Genomic DNA, 15,359 nt, shown 5'->3' on the forward strand with positions numbered 1-15,359 from the left:
ATAGGCCATTTAAAAAATAAGAAATAATAAAAATAAAACTATACCTATAGTCAAGAAAATTCTACTCATCCTGCTAAGAAAAAACAGCTACCAATAACTTATTTTAGAATACTTTAAATACAGATGGAATTTATAATAACTAAATATCATTGTATCTTGTTTTATTGATTCTTAATGCTTCTCTTAATTTTAAAGTAACAGATTACTTCAAAATAAAGCCACACTGCTTAGTATTTTACAATTTTATTCTTTTATAAATTTAAGACGCCTCAAAAAGTCCAGATCCAGGATCACAAAACAAGCAACCTTCAGAATGTATTTTGCTTGGTAGGTGGAATGGTTCTTACTCTTTGGAAGTATAACACGTTCATGCAGTACTTATTTGCTTGAGATGACCACAACCGTTCCACACACTATCACCTTCTGAACTGAGATGTGATGCTGATACCCTGTTCTTAATATTCTGAAACACAGCTGTTGTTGTTTAGTTGCTCAGTCGTGTCCGCCGACTCTTTGAGACCCCATGGACTGTAGTCCACCAGGCTGCTCTGTCTATGGGATTCTCTAGGCAAAAATACTGGAGTGGGTTGTCATTTCCTCCTCCATCCCAAACCTTTTCAGTTCAGTTCAGCCGCTCAGTCATGTCCGACTCTTTGCAACCCCATGAACCGCAGCACACCAGGCCTCCCTGTCCATCACCAACTCCCGGAGTTTACTCAAACTCATGTCCATTGAGTTGGTGATGCCATCCAGCCATCTCATTCTCTGTCGCCCCCCTCTCCTCCTGCCTTCAATCTTTCCCAACATCAGGGTCTTTTCAAATGAGTCAGCTCTTCACATCAGGTGGCCAAAATATTGGAGTTTCAGCTTCAACATCAGTCCTTCCAATGAACACCCAGGACTGATTTCCTTTAGGATGGAGTGGTTGGATCTCCTTGCAGTCCAAGGGACTCTCAAGGGTCTTCTCCAACACCACAGTTCAAAAGCATCAATTCTTCTGTGCTTAGCTTTCTTTATAGTCCAACTCTCACATCCATACATGACTACTGGAAAAGCCATAGCCTTAACTAGACAGACCTTTGTTGACAAAGTAATGTCTTTGCTTTTTAATATGCTATCTAGGTTGGTCATAACTTTCCTTTCGAGGAGCAAGCGTCTTTTAATTTCACGGCTGCAGTCACCATCTGCAGTGATTTTGGAGCCCAAAAAATAAAGTCAGCTGCTGTTTCCACTATCTATTTGCCATGAAGTGATGGGACCAGATGCCATGATCTTAGCTTTCTGAATGTTGAACTTTAAGCCAACTTTTTACTCTCCTCTTTCACTTTCATCAAGAGGCTCTTTAGTTCTTCTTCACTTTCTGCCATAAGGGTGGTGTCATCTGCATATCTGAGGTTATTGATATTTCTCCCGGCAATTTTGATTCCAGCTTGTGCTTCCTCCAGCCCAATATTTCTCATGATGTACTCTGTATATAAGTTAAATAAGCGGGGTGACAATATACAGCCTTGACGTACTCCTTTTCCTATTTGGAACCAGTCTGTTGTTCCATGTCCAGTTCTAACTGTTGCTTCCTGACCTCTATACAGGCTTCTCAAGAGGCAGGTCAGGTGGTCTGGTATTCCCATCTCTTGCAGAATTTTCCACAGTTTATTGTGATCCACAGTCAAAGGGTTTGGCATAGTCAATAAAGCAGAAATAGATCTTTTCTGGAACTCTCTTGCTTTTTCGATGATCCAACGAATGTTGGCAATTTGATCTCTGGTTCCTCTGCCTTTTCTAAAACCAGCTTGAACATCAGGGAGTTCACGGTTCACGTATTGTTGAAGCCTGGCTTGGAGAATTTTGAGCATTACTTTACTAGTGTGTGAGATGAGTGCAACTGTGCGGTAGTTTGAGCATTCTTTAGCATTGCCTTTCTTTGGAATTGAAATGAAAACAGACCTTTTCCAGTCCTGTGACCACTGCTGAGATTTCCAAATTTGCTGGCATATTGAGTGCAGCACTTTCATAGCATCATCTTTCAGGATTTGAAATAGCTCAACTGGAATTCCATCACCTCCACTAGCTTTGTTCGTAGTGATACATATTCCAGGATGTCTGGCTCTAGGTGAGTGATCACACCATTATGATTATCTGGGTCGTGAAGATCTTTTTTGTATATATAGGTTATACACATACTAAAGTGGGTACAATTTTGGCTACCACCTTTAGCTACCACATCTCATTCCCCTCTCCACCTTTCCCCAGCCCTAAGAAATCGTTAATTTACTTTCTGTCTCTATAGATTTCCTATTCTGGTCATTTTCTATAACAGAATCATACAACATTTGTCCTTTTGTGCTAGTTTCACTTAGCATAATGTTTTCAAGTTTCATCCATATTGTAGCACATGTCAGTACTTCTTTTTATGGCTAAATGATATTACACTGTATGAAAATACCACATTTTGTTTATCCATTCATATAGTAATGAACGTTTGGGTTGTTTAATAATGCTGCTATGAACAAGTTTTTTTATGGACGTTTGTTTTCATTTCTCTTGGGTGTATTCCTCGGAGTGGAGTTTCTGGGTTATATGATAACCAGTGTGTTCACTCATTTGAGAAACTGCTAGACTGCCTTCCAAAGTGGCTGCACCATCTACATCACCAACAGCAGTGGGATCCAATTTCTCCAAATCCTCACCAACACTTGCATTGATCTGATGTTTTCTTTTCCAAAAATTTTAGTGGGAGTGAAATGATATCTCATTGTGCTTTGGGTTTGCATTTCTCTAATAACTAACGATGCTGAGCATCTTTTCTTTCATTAAAAAAAAATTTATTTGATTCTGGCTGGGTTGGGTCTTTGTTGCTGCACGCACTTGTCCCTAGTTCCAGCGAGCGGGGGCTCCTCTCTGGTCGTGGTGCTCAGGCTTCTCGCTGCGGTGGCTTCTCTTGTCGTGAGGTTCAGGTGCCAGGGCTCGCGGGCTTCAGTAGATGGGCTCCTGGGCTCTAGAGCACAGGCTCAGTAGTTGGGAGGCACAAGCTTAGTTGCACCACAGCCTGTGGAGTCTTCCTGGATCAGGAGTCGAACTCACGTCTCCTACATTGCAAGGAGGATTCTCAATCACTGGACCACCAGGGAAGCCCCTGTAGTAAGTTTTTAAATTGAGAGCTGTGAGTTCTACTTTTTTTTTTTTTTCCAGACTGTTTCAGCTGTTCTATGTCCTTTGAAGTTCCATATGAATTTTAGAATCAGCCAAATACAAAGTAGTAAGCTGGCATTCTGAGGGGGAACCTGGAGGTTAGCGTGGGGGGTATTGTCATCTTAACAGTGTTAAGTCTTCTGATCTATGAACATGGGATATTTTCCCACTTATTTAGATCTTCTTTCATTATTTTCAACAATGTTTATAGTGTTCAGAATACATTTTGCATTTTTTTGTTAAGTTTATTTTATAAACTTTAAAATAATTTTTGATGCTATTGCTTTTAGAACTGTTTTCATAATGAAATTTGTTAATTTCATTTTTGGATTTTTAATTGCCTATATATAGAAATACACTTAATTTCTGTATGTTGATCATGTATCCAGCAACCTTCCTTAAATTATGTCATTAGTTCTATTACATTTTTTTAGTGGATTCTGTAGGATTTTCTATATAAAAGATGATGTCATCTGCAAATAGAGATAGTTTTACTTATTTTCTAATTCAGATACCTTGTGTTTTTTTCTTGCCTAGTTGCCCTGGTTAGAACCTCTAGTGTAATGTTGAATTGAAGTGACAGGAGTGGGCATCCTTTTCTCATTCCTAATCTAAGGAGGAAAGCATCTGGCATTTTTACCATTAAGTGTGATGTTGGCTGTGATTTTTTCACAAATATCCTCTGTCAGACTGAGGAAGTTTCCTTCTGTTCTTAGTTTGAGTGTTTTTTTATCATGGAAGGATGTTGGATTTTGTCAAGTGCTTTTTCTGCATCTGTTGAGATTAACATGTGACTTTTGCTTTTTATTTTACTGTATGGTATACTGCATTAATTGTTTTCAGATGGTAAACTATCCTTGCATTCCTGAGATAAATCCCATTTGGTATGATGTATAACTTTTTTTATTCTTTATGTTATTGGATTTGCTATGCTGGGTTTGTTGTTGTTTTTTGAGGGCTTGTTTGTTTTTCTTTTCATCCTTGTCCATTAGGGACATTGGTCTGTAGCTTTCTTCTCTTGTGGAGACTTTGTCTGGTTTCGCTATCAAGGTAGTACCAGCCTCATAGAACCAGTTGGGAAGTGTTCCCGTCTCCTCTGCTTTTTGGAAGAGTTTGTGAAGAACTGTTATTAATTCTTTAAATGTTTACAGAACTCAGCCGTGAAACCATCTGGGCCTGGTGGGGACTGTGCTTCGTGAGTAGTTTTTTGATTACTAATTCAGGCTCTCGCCTCGTTATAGGTATGCAGACGTGCTTCTTCTTGAGTCAGTTTCAGTAGTTTGTGTCTTTCACGTTGGCTTCGATTCTTACGAGAGTGTTTTCAAGGCTTCTCTGCTCTTTTAGTCATTGTTGACATTTATTGCATCCCCCTATGAGCAAGTATTTTGTATGTGTGTGCATTTGCTCACGGAATCTTTTAAGAGGTTGATGAACCAGGTAGGATTATCATCATCTCCATTTTACATCCTGGGAGACTGAGGCAGAGAGAAGGTAGATAATGGGTCACACAACTAGGAAATAGTAGAGCTAGGATTTGAGCCCAAGCAGCCCAGCTACAGAGCCCTCTCTGCTCTCCCAGGGCCTCGCTCTGTGCTAGGAGCTGGGAATACCAAAATGAGTCAAAGCTGGTCACAGCCTAAGTCATCCCCCCACCCCGCCCAGAGACCCCAGACCTAGGAGAAGGAGGTGCCTTGGACATAAAGTGAACCAAAGGCTGGGAGGTCAGGATGGGCCCCAGGAGAAAGGGACCCAGGTGAAGCAGGCCTTGAAGGAGGGTCCAATGCAGGGTGTGTGTGTGCGTGAGTCAGGAGTGTGCTCCCTCCCCAGGGCTTTCATCTTCCACCTCTCCTCTCTCCCAAGTGCTCAGAGAAAGGAAAGGGCGTCGTAGCATTTGGATGCTGATGCCCCGCCTGGCAGGAGTTTGGAGCACTAGGCTCGAGCCCAGGAGGTCTGCTTGAATCACCCAGGCATCCACAGTTTGTTCTCCTAGAGAGGAAATGGCATGACCATTTGTAAGACAATTGAGAGACAGAAATCAGGAGCAACCAGACATAACTCAACATAATTATTTCTGCATAATGACTTCTGCTCCTTGATTCCGTCTCCAGCGATGACTGTCATCTGTATCTGTCACAGGAAAGCTAGTGGCCGGGGAGCCCCTGTGGCTTAGCTGATAGAGCCAGGAGGAAATTTGCAATTCGAGTTAATGGAGTGTTCCCAAGCAGACTGGGAGCCAGAAGCTTCTGGAAGGATGGCTCCTCTTGCTGGGAAACCTGGGATCAGAGCTGGCCCAGCCTCCCCAAGGGATCCGGCCCGTCAACCGTGTCACAGCTAGGGACACTGAGGATGGCGGGGGTCACAGGGCCCACCTCAGTCACGGGGCCTCCCGGCACAGAGGAGCACCTCTGCTGTCCTCACTCCACAGAGCTCTTCCTGGGAGAGCTGGGGCGTGTCTGGTGAGACAAGACGATGTCCACCTGGACTAGGAATGCTGTCACCGTCCCTGAGCCGATCCTTGAGCTTGATGTTCATGCAGGTCTGTCCCCCAGAGGCTAGAAATGGTGGGGCCTTTGTGCAGACGACCTGCAGCTGGGGGAGGCCCCCCCTGTGACATTAATTGTGCAGAGTGGCTGGAGGGCGCCAGCCCCACCACCACCATCTGCAAGAGGACCACAGGCCTGGGGCACACATGATCCAACTCTGGAAAAGCAAAAGCCCCCTAACCTGAGGGGGTGCTTGCCTGCAGCATTCCCACGCCTCCTATAAGCTCCTGTAATTGATGAGGGTATCTGGAAAGAGCAGAGGTAGGTTTAAGGGTGTACATTTTGGGCATCCCACTTGGCCACGTGTAACCTTGACATGTGTCCCCAGATCTGTTTGCTCCTCTGTAAACTGGGGGGTTAGAATGCACCCTCCTGGCCAGGGCCGATAGGAGGTCAAGAAGATAAAATGACCACCAGACACATTGCTTCTAGCACATTCTGCCGTTGATTCCAACTTACTGGTTTTCACCAGGGTGAACTTGTGGAGGGCCCTTGACCCTGTCCAGGCTTTCATTTCCCTGAGTGTCCAAGCAGGGCTCCAGAGTCATGAGATGACTTAGCTGAGATCATTGACGTGAACTCATCTATAGAGAAATAGGGGACGAGGTGAGCAGAGGGGGATTTTAGGGCAGGGAAGCTGCCTTGTATGATATTAATATTATAACGTTGATGGTGAAGGACAGGGGAGCCTGGCATGCTGCTGTCCATGGCGTCACAAACAGTCGGATGTGACTGAGCAACCGAACAACAGGATACGTTTGTTCAAACCCACAGAATGTATAACACCAAGAACGAGCTCCTGTGAGCTGTGGCTTGGGGGCGATGACGTGTATTTGTGTAGGTCCACCAGTTGTAACATAGGTATCCCAGTCTGCAGGGGGAGGACGGTGAACATGAGGAGGGCCGTGTCTGGGGACAAGGGGTAAGTGGGAACACTGTATTTTCTGCTCTGTTTTGCTGAGAATGAAAAAACTGCTCTAAAAAATAAAGTCTATTAAGAGTGTTACATGTAGGTATATACAGGTGCATATGTGTATACGTAAAGTACGTCAGTGACCTCCAGTGAGCATTTCTGGTGGGAGATGCATGGTGTTTGCATCCAGCAGTGAGTGTCAGTGATGTAGCGGGCATATGAAGCCCTGTATTGCTGAAGCAGGGTAGAATTCTGCCTGAGCACAAGTGCACTGTGCTTCCAGTCATGTCCATGGGATGCATTTGGGGGCACTCATTTCTCAAACAGAGGTTATTTATTGAGTGCCTGCGGCATGCAAGCTCTGAGCCAGGCACCAGCTGCCCGGAAATGAAGGCACAGACTCTCCGGCCTTGTGGAGCTCACAGTCAGTTCGGGAGAGATGCAGCCCTCATTCTGCAGGGGCAAGGAGAGCCCTGCCAGCCCCCAAGGAGGAAGAGAACCTTGTATTATGGGAGGATCATGGGGAAATGTGTGTAGATTGTATGGAAGCGACTGGCGAGGAAGTCAGTGGGCTCTGGGTCTAGGTGGCCCCGCCTCACGTGACCGGTCTGTCCTCTCTTCCAGGGCATGGTCTAGCAGCCTGGGCCAGGACGTGGAAGCGGCCTCCGAGGTTCTGACCCCTGCTTTCTCTCCACCTCTGCTCGGCCTTTGGTAAGTGCTCCGGTGCAGGGGAGAGGCAGGTGAGATGGGGTGAGGACGGGGCTCTGAGGGGCCTCTACCTCTCTGTGGGGTCCTGTCCACGTGCCGGCATGTGGGGACTTGACCCAGTCAGCGGAAAGAATGGGGAAGGCTTTAGGGGGCAGTCTGCCCAGCACCCCCATGATGGCGCAGTCTGAGCCCACATCCCGTGGGTGGGGCCTTCCTGCCTCTCTTGCTTGGACACCAGGGTGTGGACTTCCTGAGGGAGGGGCGTTTCTGCTGCTTTCCTGCCTTTCCTTCTCTCACTTTCCCCCCTCACGCAGTGAAAGCACTCGCCGGTGTGGGCTAAGAGACCCAGGGTGAGGGTCTGGGGACAGACTTCAGAGTGGGTCTCTGGGCTTTTCTCTGCAAAGAAAGCAGACACAGCTCCATGTGGAAGCAGACACGGCTGCTTTCATTGGTCTGATCTTTCACCAGCCCTGTCGGAGCTGGGAAATGGGGAGGGGCAGGAGCTGGCTCTGGCTACCTGGATATCACTTGTGTACAGATGCCCAGCTGGAGGCTAGTGGGTGGGCACAGGGACACAAGGGGCGGTGCCTGGCCAGGTTGGGTCCTCCTGAGGCTAGTAGCTGAGTGTCAGGAGCTGGAGCAGGTGGAGGGGTCCAAAGAGGGCAGAGGAGGTGGTCCCTGGTGTCTCCTTCCATCCCAAGGCCCCCCTAGGTGTTTCATTTCTCACCCAGCAGACTCAGTAACCCTTACCCCCAACCCCCGAGGATCAGAAACTCTGGGAGGCAGGTGACACCTCTAACAACAAATGTCCTTGGTCGGGATGTCCTGGACCAAGATGGGAAGTGGTAGGACCCCTTCTCTCTGCCATCCCTTTGGTGATGGACAGGAGGGCCTGTCCCCCCAATTCTCCATCTCTGTTTACCTGCTGCAGGCACCTGAGTGCTAAGGCTGCGGGTCCCAGCCTCCTGCCAGCAATCACTCATTCATCCCCTCAACAAAGTATGTACTGATCACTCACACTAGAGCTTCCAGGCTTTGGGCTTCCAGTGGAGAACTGACTTGAATAAAACCTGGTCCCAGGGACTCCATATTCAGGGAAGAGAGAGAGAATTCAGTAAAATACAGAGAAAAAAATGAAGTAGGAAAGGGGATAAGAATGTGTATTGGGGTGACAGCTTTGGACAGAGGAGTTAGAGAAGGCCTCACTGAGAAGTGCCCTGAGCCTAGAGATGCAGTGGAGGCAAGGGAGCAGTTTGGTATCAGGGGAAGAGTCAGTGCAAAGGGCCTGTGGCAGTAGCACATCTGAGGGATTCGAGGGCAGCAAAGAGATCCGTGTCACTGGAGGGGATACACAAGGGCAGGGAGAGGGGATGGGCCAGACAGCTGCTGGGGGTGTAGCTCATGCGTGAGGAGTGGGACATTCACAACACGAGCCCAACAAGGAGAAGCATCTCGGTGCAGTCGAGACCACCCTACACGGGGAGCCCCTCGCTCACTTCACACGTAATTGTTGCTCACAGAGACTTAAGCACTGCTCTAAAGATGCTGGATGAACAGGGGAATGGAGACAGGGCTTCTGTAGGACAAAAGGCCAGAAGAGCAAGGCCGCAAGCTGACTCTGAATGCGGTCCACCTGGCTGTCCCGACGTGGCCTCAGAGTGGAAACTGCGGTGGCTTCGAGGCAGGGCACCCGGAAAGGGAAATCCTTCCTAGGTTGTACGTTGAGGGTTATTTTTAGAGTGACCAGCAGTGACTTTGCAATATCACTTCCTGTGGGTGTCCCCTCCAACGCTCAACCACAGGGACGGGCCCTGCATGACAGGCCTTGTGGGCAGATGCGTGCTCACATGCACGTACACACACATGCACACACGGGGGTGCACACAGGCTGGCATTCTCATCCACTGCACAGTCAGTGGAGGGATGGGGACCACGTCCTGGCCCGCCTGCAGGATGGCGAGCCCCAGGTCAGCGACTCGCTGTCTTCAACATCCCTGAGCTTCTGCTCCGGGTGGGGTTCTGCCCGAGATGGCTGCATGCGTGCCGAGAGTGGGAGGCCTGGCCCTGGGCTCACACCTGCTCAGGAAGGAGAAAGGCAGGGGTCAAAGGAAGGGCACCTGCTGGTCTGTCTTTGCTCAGCTCCCAAGGGGTGAGGCAGAGAGAGAGGTTCCATAGCGCACAGACAAAGGATGAAGTGATGTCCCCAGGGTCTCGCTGACTGCTGGCCCCTGGCCAGGCCCCTGAGCCAGGTCTGAGCCCACAGGTCATCCGCCTCTCCCATCGGGCCCACACTTATCCTTCTCCCTTCTCATCCAGCCCAGACCCAGGCCCAGGCCCATGGCCATGATTTCTGGGACAGCCTGCATTTCACATTTCCTGTCCTGTGGACTCCTCAAATTTCCTTGGGCTGGTCAGACCCTAGGGGCACGTTGGTCACTTAGCAACACCCATGTCACAGGGTGGCTATTCTGAGGACCTCAGAGGATCTCCAGAAAACTGGCTCCTTCACAGATGTCACAGAATATCGGGGTCAGAGGGGTGCTGATGGGCAATGTGGAGACCTTAAGGGACCAGGAAGATGGGCTCTTGGGCACGCTGAACAGCACGCCAAGGCCGCAGATGCATTGAACTTGTAAGCCTGCAGAGGATCTGGGGCTGCCTGCCAGGGGCTCCCTTGCCCTCATTGCCTCCTTTTCCACCCTCTTTCCTCGCTTCCTCTCACCAGCTACACCGCTGCCCTGTGCTTTAGATGTTGTGCTGATCGGCTGTGGGATTACTGCTAGCCACACCCTGAGAAACTGAAACTCAGTTCTATGTCTTTGGGGAAGAGAATCGGGGAAGGACCTGAGCTACAAGCCTGGAATGCTGCCTTCCTTCCCTCCCCTTTCTGTCCCCACCACACCAGCACCACGCTTGACTCAGAGTACAGACTAACTCAGGGTAAGGAAGGAAAGAGGGATTCACACCTTCCTTCCTTCCCAGCTGGGGCACCGTGTACATTTCTGTATCCCCAACTCCTCACCAACACCTCACCAGGGGCTTCCCAGGTGATGCTAAGTGGTAAAGAACCTGCTTGCCAATGCAGGGGACATAGGAGACGAGAGTTCAGTTCCTGGGTTGGGAAGATCCCCTGGAGGAGGGCATGGCATCCCACTCCAGTATTCTTGCCTGGACAATCCCAGGGACAGAGGAGCCTGGTGTCCATAGGGTCACACAGAGTCAGACACAGCTCACAACCTATCACGCACACACCTCTTCACCATGATCCCCACTCAGTAGGTGCTCTGTTAATGTGTGCTGACCGACACCTTCTGTGCGAGTTTGTGCTTTGGTGCCAGCTCTCCCTGCAGAAACTTTGGCTTCTGGTGCTGTGATTTAAAGAATAAAAATGGCAAAGGGCAGTGTTTAGGAGCTGTCTTCATTTGGATTATAAATACACTCTCTGATGACAACTCAAGACTGTAGCCCTGGGGCCACTAAGAGGCAGCTGGCATGTCACTGTTGGTGCGCCCAGCGTCTTGGCCAGGCTGATGCCACTTTTCGGGAGAATGACTTACTGTTTTTTATTTCTCTCCAAAGACATTAAACATGAATCAAATAGCAGATGAGATGATTCACTGGAAGTTTTCTTCCAAGTTTCAAAACACACACACACACAAAACGGGATTGGTGTGCTGAACCATATGTAAGTGAAGCCAGACGGCACTGGGCTGGAGCCCTGCCTCCAGGGGCTCTGCTGTGGGCAGCACCTCGCAGAGGGGGACCTCGCCCTGAGGTCGAAGCCCTGTGTCAACCATCACAAAACCCCAGAAGGCCACGGGTGTCTCAAAAACCCCTCAAGTCTAATGTTCATCATGACATTGCTTCCGTTTCTACCCAAGATATCTTAGAATGTGACCAAACCTCATTCATCTGGGGCACAGGAATTCACAATTTGGAAAGGGTTCATTTGGGGCCCATGGGTTGAAAACTGAGTCATCACTCAGGCGGGAACCTGGCAGAAATGAGCCTTCTCCCACCTGCAGGGAGAAAAGCGAATGCGTCTGCCAACCAGGACCCTGGGGGGAGGGACACACACTGTCGCCGGGTGGGTGAACGTCTCTGGTGCCATCCAGGCTCCCACTGGCAGTAGATTCCAGGACGTTTTTGAGGGTGGAACGTACCTCGGGGGCCACGTTGTCCAAACTCATATTTTTCAGATGAGGAAAGTAAAGCTGTGAGGCATGTGACTTGCCCAAGATTGCCCAGGCATCCCGACCCCACCCTCGGGGGCGGGGGTGGCAGGGGAAGGGCAGCGGTGCTGGTAACATCTGATTCCCGTCTGCTCACTGAGAACACCCTTCATCTCCCTCAGGGCTCTCCCACATTCCCACCTTTACCATCTGCCTGAGAAAGAATGCAGAGGCAGTTGTTCAGGTATTTTTTGACTCAGACTTTACCAATTTGAAGGACTTCCCTAGGGGCTCAGATGGTAACGTGTCTGTCTACAATGCTGGAGACCTGGGTTCGATGCCTGGGTCAGGAAGATCCCCTGGAGATGGCAACCCACTCCAGTACTCTTGCTTGGAAAATCCTGTGGACGGAGGAGCCTGGTGGGCTACAGTCCGCAGGGTCAGACACGACTGAGCGGCTTCACTCTTACTTTCACTTTACCAGTGTGAACTGCCCTTCGGGTCATTAGTCCGAATTCCGACTTCTCAGGGTTGATGGTATCTTTTCTTCTCTCCCCAGCTGCCCCTCCTGCCCGCACCCTGCATTTGTTGATCTATCCGTTCTTCCTCATTCCCCTCCACTGCTCTGTATTGCCCCACGCTGTTCTGTGCTGCTCGGTACTGATGTGTTAGGCTGCTCGTTGCCCAAGAAGGTGCCTGGCGAGGTAACAGGCCCAGCTGTGGAGCAGGGCTGGGGCGCTTGCTGGCAGTCTCCCCAGAAGCTCGGGCCAAGAGCTGCTGAAATCACAGTGCTGCCCCCAGCTCCCTGCACGCCCCGCCCAGATGAGGCCCTGCCCGCCTCCCGGCCATGTGCCTCCAGCCACACCACACAGTTCCGCACACTCGTGTCTCCCCGCACACCGACACCCTCTGGCATGTCGCCCCAGCCCTCCCCTACTGCGGGGACCCACCTGCAGCCGAGCTCGGCTCCCGCGTGGCGCACGAGTCACACCTTCGGGTCCTGGTGCATAAAGTGTGTGCTAGCCTAGGACGTGTATGAAGTAGCTGTGGCGGGAATGAAGGAATTGAAAGCGTGGCCCACACTGGTTTCTCCGAGATAACTGAATTCCCGGGGTGAGATCCTAGTCGTTGCATACACCGTTGTGTTGGAAAGGCCTTCTCTCCCGAGAGCACCACCTCCCCCCCGCCGCACGAGACCTGGTTTCTCTCCCACTGGAGCCAGAGAACAGACTGAGGCTTCCAGGCAGCGCGTGGTGGGGCCGCAGCAGTGTGGAGGAAAGGGGCATGCCGAGTGTGTGTGTGTGTGTGTGTGCGTGCTGTATGTGTATGGTGTGGGGGGTTGTGTGTGAAATGTGTGTGGGGTGGGCAATACAGTGTGTGTGTGTCTGTGTGGTATATGTGTATGGTGTGTGGGGGAGTATTGTGTGGGGGATGTCTGTGTGACGTGTGTGCTGTGTGCAGTATGATGTGTGTGTGTGTGTGGGGGTGTGTTGTGTGGGGGTGTGTGTGACATGTATGCTGTGTCCAGTAGGATATGTGTTTGTGTGTGTGTGTGTGTGTGGTGTATGTGTGTGGTGTGGGGTGGTATTGTGTGTCTGCGGGGGGTGACATGTGTAGCATGTCCAGTAGGGTGTGTGTGTGTGTGTGAGTGGTGTATGTGTATAGTGTGGGGTGGTATTGTGTGTGGGGGTGTGTGTGACGTGTGTGGTGTGTGCAGTAGGGTGTGTGTGTTTTGTGTGTGGTGTATATGTATGGTATCGGGTGGTATTATGTGGGGTGTGTGTGTGACGTGTGGTGTTTGCAGTAGGGTGTGTGTGAGGGGCTGTGTGTGTGTGGTGGTATTGTGTGTGTGTGTGTGTGGTGTATGTGTATGGTGTGGGGTGGTACTATGTGTGTGTGTGGCGGGTGACATGTGGCATGTCCAGTAGGGTATGTGTGTGTGCGTGAGTGGTGTGTGTGTATGGTGAAGGGTGGTATTGTGTGTGGGGGTGTGTGTGACGTGTGGTGTGTCCAGTAGGGTGTGTGTGTGTGTGTGTGCGCGTGTGAGTGGTATATGTATATGGTGTGGGGTGGTATTGTGTGTGTGTGGGTGTGTGTGACGTGTGTGGTGTGTGCAGTAGGGTGTGGGGGGGGCTGTGTGTGTGTAGTGGTATTGTGTGGGGAGGTGTGGTGTATGTGTATGGTGTGGGGTGGTCTTGTGTATGTGTGGCGGGTGACGTGTGGCATGTCCAGTAGGGTATGTGTGTGTGCGTGAGTGGTGTATGTGTATGGTGTGGGGTGGTATTGTGTGTGGGGGTGTGTGTGACGTGTGTGGTGTGTGCAGTAGGGTGTGGGGGGGGCTGTGTGTGTATGGTGTGGGGTGGTATTGTGTGTGGGGGTGTGTGTGACGTGTGTGGTGTGTGCAGTAGGGTGTGTGCGTGCACAGGTGTGTCCCAGGCCCACCCTGTCCACACAGATCTGAGTGGCCAGCCCCCAGGAACGCTGGGATTGCTCTGGGCTGGTCTTTAGTTCCTGGGAAGCTCCCTGTCCTTCAGGAGCCTGTCCTGAGTGTCCACAGGACCCTCGAGCTGGTTTAAGTGGACCTGAACCAGCTAGAAGCCACAGGAGACACCGTGCAGTTGGACAGGCCCCTCTCTCCTGCGGATGGGCCTTTGTGGCACCTGCTGTTGTGCTGAGGGCTTCGCAGGTGGCACTAGCGGTAGAGAACCCACTTGCTAATGCAGGAGAGACGCGAGTTCGATCCCTGGGTTGGGAAGGTCCCCTGGAGGAGGGCATGGCCACCCACTCCAGTATTCTGGCCTGGAGAATCCCATGGACAGAGGAGCCTGGGGGCTACAGTCCCTGGGGTCGCAGAATCAGACACGACTGAAGTGACTGAGTGGGTGTGCACTGTTGTGCTGATCCTGGGGACCTTTGACAAGAGCCCAACTTGCCCTGGCAGTGTGAGCCAGGGGTTTGCGCTGTTGCAGGGCTGAGTCCTCCTGTCCTCTTCCCTCTTTTTCTTCTTGAGGAACAGGAGTTGGAATTTCACTGGCCCTGCCCCCTGCTGCATGTATTGAGCCCCCAGGATCCTAGCCCCTCTGCCCACCCTTGTGTGCGCTGAGCATGCAAGGTAGAGGGTCTGCTGGAAAGTGTGGACCCACCTCCGAGCCTGGCTCTGTCTGATACTGTGATTAAGCTCATCAAGCACTTTGCGCATTTCTTTTATCATAAAAGGTGAGATAGAACTTCCGTATATTTGATGCTTCATATTTGTCAAAGCACTTTCACAGCCTTCAGTTCCCTTTATCCTCACCACCATGCTGTGAAATCAACAGGCTGGGACCGTTCTTCCCATTTACAGCCAAGGAAACTGAGGCCCAGAAATGCTAAGAGACAGCCAAGACCAGAAGACTAGAGAGGGGGTCCTGGGAAGAGACTCAGGCTGGCCATTTATGGCCCAGTGAGGAGGGGTCCCTTCTGTACACAGTCCCCATCCTTACTCAGCTCCCTGAAACTGACAGTGGTCCCATTTAACAGAGGAGCAAACAGAGGCTTCGTCTGGAGCCTTGAGACAGGGGACTGCCTGATTCCAGGACCCAGTCCAGTGCGTTCCCTGAGAGCTGCCAGTCATCAAGGCTGCGGGGTGTGGGCCCGCTGGCCGGGACACTTGCTTCCTCTCCCACAGGGAGGACGTTGCCTTGCGGGAGGACTGCAGCTCACGTCCGGCTCGGAGCACTGGAGTAGAATTTCAGACTCACTGTGCCGCCTGCCTGCAGGTCTTTCCCACGCGGGCTTGGTTTACATGAGTCACTGCACAGCCAGCCAGGCCCAGGCCGCTGGGAGGAATTTACT

The 15,359-nt window shown here is 50.6% G+C and overlaps 1 protein-coding gene across 5 annotated transcripts in view; it reads left to right on the forward strand.

Annotated features, from left to right (window-relative positions):
• HPCAL1 (hippocalcin like 1) overlaps positions 1-15,359 on the forward strand; it is a 117,714-nt gene that overhangs the window by 80,235 nt on the left and 22,120 nt on the right. For all 5 annotated transcript variants that reach the window (XM_042245145.1, XM_027965721.2, XM_042245146.2 and 2 more), the window contains one exon: positions 7,270-7,356. The gene's annotated coding sequence lies outside the window, so the exon portion shown is untranslated. The remainder of the gene's footprint in view (positions 1-7,269; positions 7,357-15,359) is intronic.

This window comes from Ovis aries, chromosome 3 (genome assembly GCF_016772045.2).
Source record: "Ovis aries strain OAR_USU_Benz2616 breed Rambouillet chromosome 3, ARS-UI_Ramb_v3.0, whole genome shotgun sequence".
Classification (NCBI taxonomy): domain Eukaryota; kingdom Metazoa; phylum Chordata; class Mammalia; order Artiodactyla; family Bovidae; genus Ovis; species Ovis aries.